At 27.0% G+C, this 8489-nt stretch overlaps 1 protein-coding gene across 2 annotated transcripts in view; it reads right to left on the reverse strand.

The window, feature by feature from the left end:
* Nucleotides 1–2132, reverse strand: part of LOC103577870 (uncharacterized) — a 63653-nt gene extending 61521 nt beyond the window's left edge. For both annotated transcript variants that reach the window (XM_053738739.1, XM_053738734.1), the window contains exon 1: nt 1670–2132. The gene's annotated coding sequence lies outside the window, so the exon portion shown is untranslated. The remainder of the gene's footprint in view (nt 1–1669) is intronic.
* Between the last annotated feature and the right edge of the window lie 6357 nt (nt 2133–8489).

The raw sequence follows: 8489 nt of genomic DNA on the forward strand, positions 1-8489 counted from the left end.
AAGGGTATGTTAGATTCAAACAAACTCGGATATCAAAGTTACCAAACGATTTCGTAGATCCAAACTAAGTCGACGAGATCTAGAATTGAAACATAAGTTTACTTGACAAAGTACCCAGGCTACATATATATCTGTTCTCCAATTTCTACTCTCTTTCTCTTTTACTGAGATCTGGTATGCTTACACCTTTGTGTGCACACGATACCATATTACTATATTACTATACATAGTGTTCTATTGGTATTGCTGTACTGGTATACTGCTACTGCCACTGGTTAGTATTGAACGTGATAGTGACGCCACCACCAAGTGTTAAGCTCAGTTTAACCCCATGCCTCGTTCACCCGAATCTCTACGCTATAAATTACTACTGAAGCCGTTGAATCTCTGTGGCCTCGCGAACCTATCAGAGTCACTGAGATTAATAAACAAATAAATAAATAAAAACAAAGATACATATGTTAAATAAATCCCCAGATATATAATATTGATATGTTTTTTTTTATTTTTTGTCTAATCGAATAACTAAGATGCTGGAAAATAAAATTGCCATTCTTATTTATTATTTTTATCCAATAATATTCAGTTGTGTATGTAAATTGAAATATTTTCTTGGCAACTATTTTTAAGGATACAAACGGGCTGAGCACTACATATGTATTGTATATAAAATATAAAATATAAAATAATAAAATCGGGTTACGTTGCTACAGCCAGCCAGCGTCAATGATAACGATGTGTTATGAGGTCGATTTATAATTCACAATTTATATATTTCGTAACCTCCTTTTCGTATGGTATCAATCTTTTCACCAATATTTAAATGGGTTAATTACGTATAAATATGATATTGTATATATTTGTATCTATATATAGACTTTGAGATAAAGTTCAAAGACTTTCAATAGTCAATGGTATTTTTAGTCTAGACAAATAGTGATAAAGAGTAAGACTATTACTATACAACTTTCAAAAACAAAAAAGTTAAACTTTTTAAAAAGTTAGCCATATCCTTGTACGCTGCATGCTTCAGTTATTCCTTGGATCTTTTACTCAGGAGAAAATGGATCGTGTTATTAGAGAAGATATAAAAGTACTCATGTCATTTCCAGAACATATTGTTAAAAGCACGTCAAAATTTTAACTTTTTTTTACTTATTAATATTTTTCATATCATATTAGAAAATTTATGATGATTAAGATAGAAAATCGATATTGATACTAAAAAAATCCTATTGGATATGATAATTTACAATTTTTTTTTTTTTTTTTTTTTTTTATCTACTTTAATTATGAAATAGCATCCAATTACAATAACTAATTAGACGAGATTCGATTGAACGAGGGATCTACTTTACATACGTAAAAATTGGCGCCAGCGTAAAAAAAATTAGGTCACTACAACGGCATAGTTGTTATTACGTAACTTTTAATGGTCCATGTAAATTAACGTCTCTGGTGTAGTGCAAAAAGCGCGTTGCATATAAAAATACTCTTCTCTACTCTATATGTATATGCATAATATCATGTATGCATATATACGAGGAAGAGGAAACGTATGTTTGGTCTTTAAACAAATAATTCATCACTGGTCCATTAAAAATACTCGGTTGTTACGAACAAACAAAAAATTAAATTTAAAAATAAAATAAAAATATAAAAATATTACCTTGTATTTGCTGGCCAATTTTTGAGAAATATTTGTTTCACCGTCTTTTTTTATTTTTTTTTTCCTACTCACTAGCCCGGGTTGCCTTGGTTTACTGTCCAGTGAATCATGATTTAATTCAATACTAAACTTTGTCGATCACTTGATTATTGGAACTCAAAAACACCCAATGTTAGTCTGCACACGATAAATCAACGATAAATCTCAAAGCAGCTTGATATTTAAAAACATAAATAAATATTCAATCGTACGTGAGAGAACATGTAATCAGTCATGTTTGATATCATCATTGCTTAATTTATAAAACATTATCATAATTTTATGATGAAGAAATATAACAAATATAATTCCACTAGAGTGCACATATTTATCGTATATGCTCATCAATCTTATCGTCAACTCTATGGCATTTCACGTAACTAATCCATTACCTATCATTCACCTTTGTAACTTTTAGTCACTGTACAAACTTATTTAAGAGTTTTTACAACAACGCCTTAAATAATAATTACAACGAAATAATAATAATAATAATAATAATAATAATAATAATAATAATAATAATAATATATACTTTTTATTTTTAATAAAAAAAAATTGGTTTCTTTATATCTTTACTTTATGTGATAACTTGGAGTATAAAAAATAATTTTAGAATATATAAAGAAGGGTAGTATAAAGTTTACATTTAACTTTAACACACAGCACTCAAGTCTTTGTACTCAGTTCACACTTACCACTGTTACACTTTATGAAACTTTACTCATATGACATTAACTGGATTTTAGATAAACTTGCCAGTACAAGTCCCATTAAGCTCATTCTTCCTTTATATATAAATAAATATCTCTATGTATAATGATAATTAATATTATTATATTTTTAAAAATTTAAATAACTTTAGTGGTACGATTGGCATTATCATGATATAAGTTTATTTTAATTAATGAACCTATCTAATTAAACAAAATAAATATTTGTTTAATTAAAGTAATACAGTTCAATGATGAAAGAAACGAAACAAAGTGTATATGATATAAGCTGTAAGGTCTATTAGGTAGTAAAGTGAATATGTATATATATTTAGTAGAATATCAAATTTAAATAGTGATTATATTTAACCACATAGAGTCAATCTTAGTTGGGGTAGCGCGCTTGACAAGGGGCGCGGCGTTACTGAACACCGAGCAACACCAAGTTCAACCAGATACCCAGTAGTATAAACCTACTATATAGACGGACCGACGACCGAGTCCTCCTCAATCATGCGCGCCCTCTTTCCACTGCATGCGTCGCTCTTACTGCAAAACACTATACTCTGCGCGTAGTAACTCTCTTTAACATCTAAGTACTTGTACAGGCTTCTAAACATTCATATATATATTTTGGGGTTCTCGCTATCAAAATTTTAAATTAAAAAAAAAGTAGAAATTATTCGTATCCGTCCGATTTTCGAAAATCCTGTTCGGAATAACTCCACACAATATTAACATTTTTCTTCATTACAATGCCCTTTAGTAGAAAAAAGGCAAAACCTCCAGAAAAAAATGTATTTTTTGATTAATCGACGTCGGGTAGATATGTCCCATGAAGTCAACTTTTTTTACTATCTTCAATACATATTTGTTTCAACAATGTAAATTTAATAGTCAGATAAAAAGTTAAAAAAATAAAACAAACATTATGTTTAACAATATTCTGAGATATATAGATTTAACATTTATAGTGATACCACATGGTATTGTGTATGTTGGTAATGTACAATCGGATTTTCTTGAATCATGACCACCGAGCGTATTGTTATTGCCCTCAAGAGAGTAATTGATTTGAGGGAAAACAATATTGTCGCGTAGAATACGTTGCACGTGTGATTTATCACTTGGTTTTCAACGTTAATTTAACTATTCCACTTTTCATATCTTCTTTTCTATCGAAAACTTATTAGAAATAATAAAAATTATTTTATGAAACAATCTTATAGATAAAATAAAAAAGTATATATATATATATTTAACAACGTAATAGTGATGGCGAACATAAAGTTGGTTTTGGTTCTCGTTTATAGGTGATATTTGGATGGTAAACAATGTAAACTTTGAGTAACAGAGTAGGTTTCCTATTGGTAGATAGCTTTAGACAATAAATGATACGACGTGAGCTCGGAATTTACCTCCGTTGACGTTGGACTTGACTATACATAAACATTTATAATACATAGTTTTAAATTTAAATATCACACTATTTTTATTATATATTATTGAATAAAGATATACAGACATACACTAATTTAGTCATAAAGTTATTAAAACAAGTGGTTCCATTAATAAACTATTTATTATCAGTTTATATATCTTACAAATGTCGGTTGCTTTTATCACCTGGAGAATAAAACCCAAGTGTGAACAAAGTACAGAGGTAAACAACTTATATTCCCTCAACGGGAGTTTAACATCCGCAATTCATTTGTGGTTTAAGATAAATTATTTTTGTACTTGACACTTTTTAGTATAATTTTTTATGAAACTTTTATTTTATTTTTCCCATATTTTCATGTCTGAATCATATAAAAAATATTCAAACAAGAAAAATCGAAAAATCCATCAAAAAATTTTAGCAAATCTAAGGAATTTTTTTTTTTTTTTTAAAGAAAGTGATAATTAGATAATCTACATATTTATTTGAATATAAAAAGTATGAGTTTTTGAATTTCTGATTGTACATGTAATGGGAGTAGCAGTTATAGTAATAACATCATCATCAGTAGCAGCAGTAGCAGCAGTAGCAGCAGTAGGAGCTGAAGCAGCAGCATATATGAGTCAGTGAACAGTGTGACATGATTCGATGGTAGAATGCGTTTCTGTTTTTTATTCGACCTCAATGTACGCTCGACGCATACCACGTTTCCGGTAGATTGACGCAAACAGCTGTCTATTGTAAATAAATCATCTGTCGAAAAGTAAACCGCAATATTACGCGATCGATAGATTATCATTATTATTTTTTCGTTATTTTTTAATTTCGTTTCTGTCTAGATAACATAGTCAGTATTTAATATAATTTCGTAATGTCAATATTAATTTGTAGTAATTAAATTTCATGATAAATCACGAATTTACAACGAATCGAGAATATATTTATATAGATTTCATTTTCTTGACGTTGCCGTTAATGTCATTATATACAAAAAATATCATAAACATATTTTTATATAGAGTAGAAATTATAAAATATAAAAATAATGTGAATTTTTTCATGAAATAAAAAGTAATAAAAATTACTTTATTTATTATTATTATTATTATTATATCGAGTATTCGTTGAGTCGGTTCTTACGATTTGTTGACTCTCATAAATTTATTGGAAATGGAATTATATCATCTTAAAATAATCGTCTTTGTTTGTTGTATTATATATATGTTTTGTTTTATACAGTTTAACGACCATTTTACAACTATTTGGCCGAGTGTACTTGAAAAATAAAAGAAAAAGAAAAAGAAGAAGAAAAAAATTAAATTTTTAAAGCGGACATAAAAAACCTAGGGATTTTATTTTTAATTAAAATCCATTGAAAAGCTTGATGAAATATATCAGTTCATTATTTTTTTTAACTATATTTCTCATGTTATATGTGTATATAAGTACACTACATTTTATTTTATTTTATTTTGTTTTATTTTACTGATGTACGTGGTATTTAAAATTTTCTGATCAAGCTCTTTTTCATTGAATAAAAAAATTAAACAGAGAAAACTCAGATGATTGGAAAGTCGAGCAGCATATAAAAGTAAAACAAAAAGCAAACTAAATAATTTTTAAAAAATATAGATGGATGAAAAATTTTCCAAGGAAAAAATAAAAGCGAAAGCTTGTGAACGAGGGCCATGATATAAACTTGGGGAAGAAGTCGATTTTGAACTACAACTACGGCGTTATCGGATGCAAACTCAATTTTAACCAACAACCAAGTTTACTGCTAACGTCCTATTGAATCACTCAGATATTAATAAATATAAAAAAACAAAAGATTATGCATAAACAAACTGAAAATATATATATATAATAAAAAATGTCTTATCAAAAATTGATATATCAACATCTATATATTTATTTTAAAAATAAAAATAATTATTATAAAATTTTGTGAGTTTGTTTTAGACAAATGGGCATACTAATTTTTGTTACATATGATAAGAAGAAAAGGATAATGACAATAGTCACAAGTAATATTATTGATGATGAGAAAAAACGTAGATTTATTATTCAAACGATTATTGTTGATGGACGTTTTTGATGAGTTAGCAAACTCACTTAAAAGGTTTCTACGAACCCAAGAGAATACTCTATTATGCTCCTGATTATATATTCTCAACTTTTAGTAATATTATTTTAAAATTGTTCAAAGAACTCGTTTGTAAATTATTTATAATTTAATAAACTTTATATTGCTACTTTTCGTCTTTTCAAACTTTACTTACTAACTCCTCTGTTATTCATATATACATATAATTATTAATATTATCTCTACACAAGTGGATATATATATGATAATAAAAACAATAATAATAACAATACATCTCATAGCTTTGTCAAGCTCGATTTCTCCCGCTGGTGGTTTTCGAGTTAATAGCCTGTACTACTAAACCTGTAAATTCGAACAATCTAGATAAAATTGCTTTATGAAATACTCATAGTCACTTGCAGAGTGCAGAATACCTAATACAGAATACAACATCATCCACACAGTCGCATCGCTATTTAATCTTTATGTCCAGCTCTGTTCCTTTCCTTGTTTTTTTTTTTTCTTTTTTTTTGGTGATATCAAAAATACCTAATATATATTGCTCTAGATCTAAGTGTATCTTTCATTTTTATTTTAACGTTGTTATATACAAGCACCAGTTGTTGAGATGCATTTATTAACTGCACCAAAAAAAAAACATTATTTACTTGTTAATTTTTCTGTCATATACAGAACGACATAACTTTTATTTATTGTATGTGTTATATTAATCATAGCAACTATGACCTATTTTTTAGAATTTTTACAAGTCATCATAAAAATGATTATTTAATTTTAATTTCAACTGTTAACATCTAAGTATAAATATATTAAATCATGCTTTGTCATTTGGTATAAAATATTTCAAAAAACGTGTAAATAAAATAGTTTAACAACTTTTTTTTTGCTGATGCTGGAAATACTAATAATAATAATAATAATATGTTTTTAAAATTATTATTTAAATCTGAAATTAGTATTTAATATGGTATATATTGTGTAATAAATACTGGAAAAAGCAATATTCACGTTCCTCTTATTTCACTGAGTGTCCATTCTACGATTCCAATCGCGAATTCTAGAGGGTATTCCACTCTCGCGTGAACGCAATACTAATTGCGGTTTTCCCCTAGTCATTGTGCACGTATCCGTATTTCGACAAACGTACAGTGAGACTAACTTATACCAACTTTTTTTTTATTTTATTTTTTTATTTTTTTTTCATTTTTAATAGGATATTCTTTGACGAGCAATCTGTGTTAAGTTGTAAAGCTTTATCTGTAAAAAAAAGCTCTCACTCGATATCAATTCTACAAAGCATACTATTTATTTTATTTTCTACAGAAACTTAACATTAAATTAAATTGTATATTTTAATCTAAATAAAAAAAATAATGATATAATTTTAAAAAATCATCTTATTATTTTTTAATATATATATTATAAATAATTAAGTATTTGTTAGTAGTATACCATAATGTAATTACTAATTAATAAGCAGGAGCGATAAATGCTCATAAATATCTATATATATATATATTTGAATAAGATAAAAAATATACTTTATGTGTTCCGGAATGTGCATGAAAAAAATAAATTTAAAAGTCAATGTGCATTCAGAATGCGAATCATCTGTATTACAAAGTTTCTCTTATCTTAGTATTTTCCATGGTAACATTACGTGATGTCGCGAATAGAGAAAAATTCAAGATTATTTTTTACTACCCAGGTATCATCATTTTGGAATACACTGAAAATTCTATAGTCACGTTTGATACGGTTCTCTGTTCTTACTCCTACAAGAAATTTTATATATTTTGTATTGAATGTTATAGCATATTTCAGTACAAATTTAAACATTATATATTCTCGTTGAAATTTAACATGATCTATCTCAAATTTCATATTTGTACTATAATCATCATCATCATCATCAAAACTAAAGAAACCTTATTAACTTATGACTTGTATGATGGTTTCAAAGTTTGTGTACGAGGTTAATCGTAATTACGATCAAGATAAAGACTAATATGTACTTGATAATCCGATAAGTAAAGAGTAACTGGAAATTAACCTATTTAAGTTACTATCATCATTATTACTCAACTACTATCCATGTGAATGATATTTTTTTGAATAATTAACTCCATGATAAACAATTAAACTGAAAATAAATAATGATTTGATATAAAAGTAAGAAAAATAAAATAATAATTTAGGAAGAGATAAAAAATATTTGTTGATTAAAATAAAGTGAAATGGCAAATAGTAAGAAAATATGAAAATGTAAATGTATGGTGATAATTTTTCAACGGTATTTTTTTTCTGGCTCGTTACATTCACTCAGCCTAATGAATTGCTTAATTTATTTTCAGAGATACTGTATATAAATCAGTCCAGACCAGATTTTTTACGTCTGGCAATGTCGAATTACGACTACTGATTCATTTTAAAATAATTATTAATGTCACTTGAATCAGTAGTAATTTTAAATTCAATTAACATTCAAATTCAATTTATCATTTTTTTTTATTTTAAATT

Source organism: Microplitis demolitor, chromosome 1 (assembly GCF_026212275.2).
Source record: "Microplitis demolitor isolate Queensland-Clemson2020A chromosome 1, iyMicDemo2.1a, whole genome shotgun sequence".
Taxonomy (NCBI): Eukaryota; Metazoa; Arthropoda; class Insecta; order Hymenoptera; family Braconidae; genus Microplitis; species Microplitis demolitor.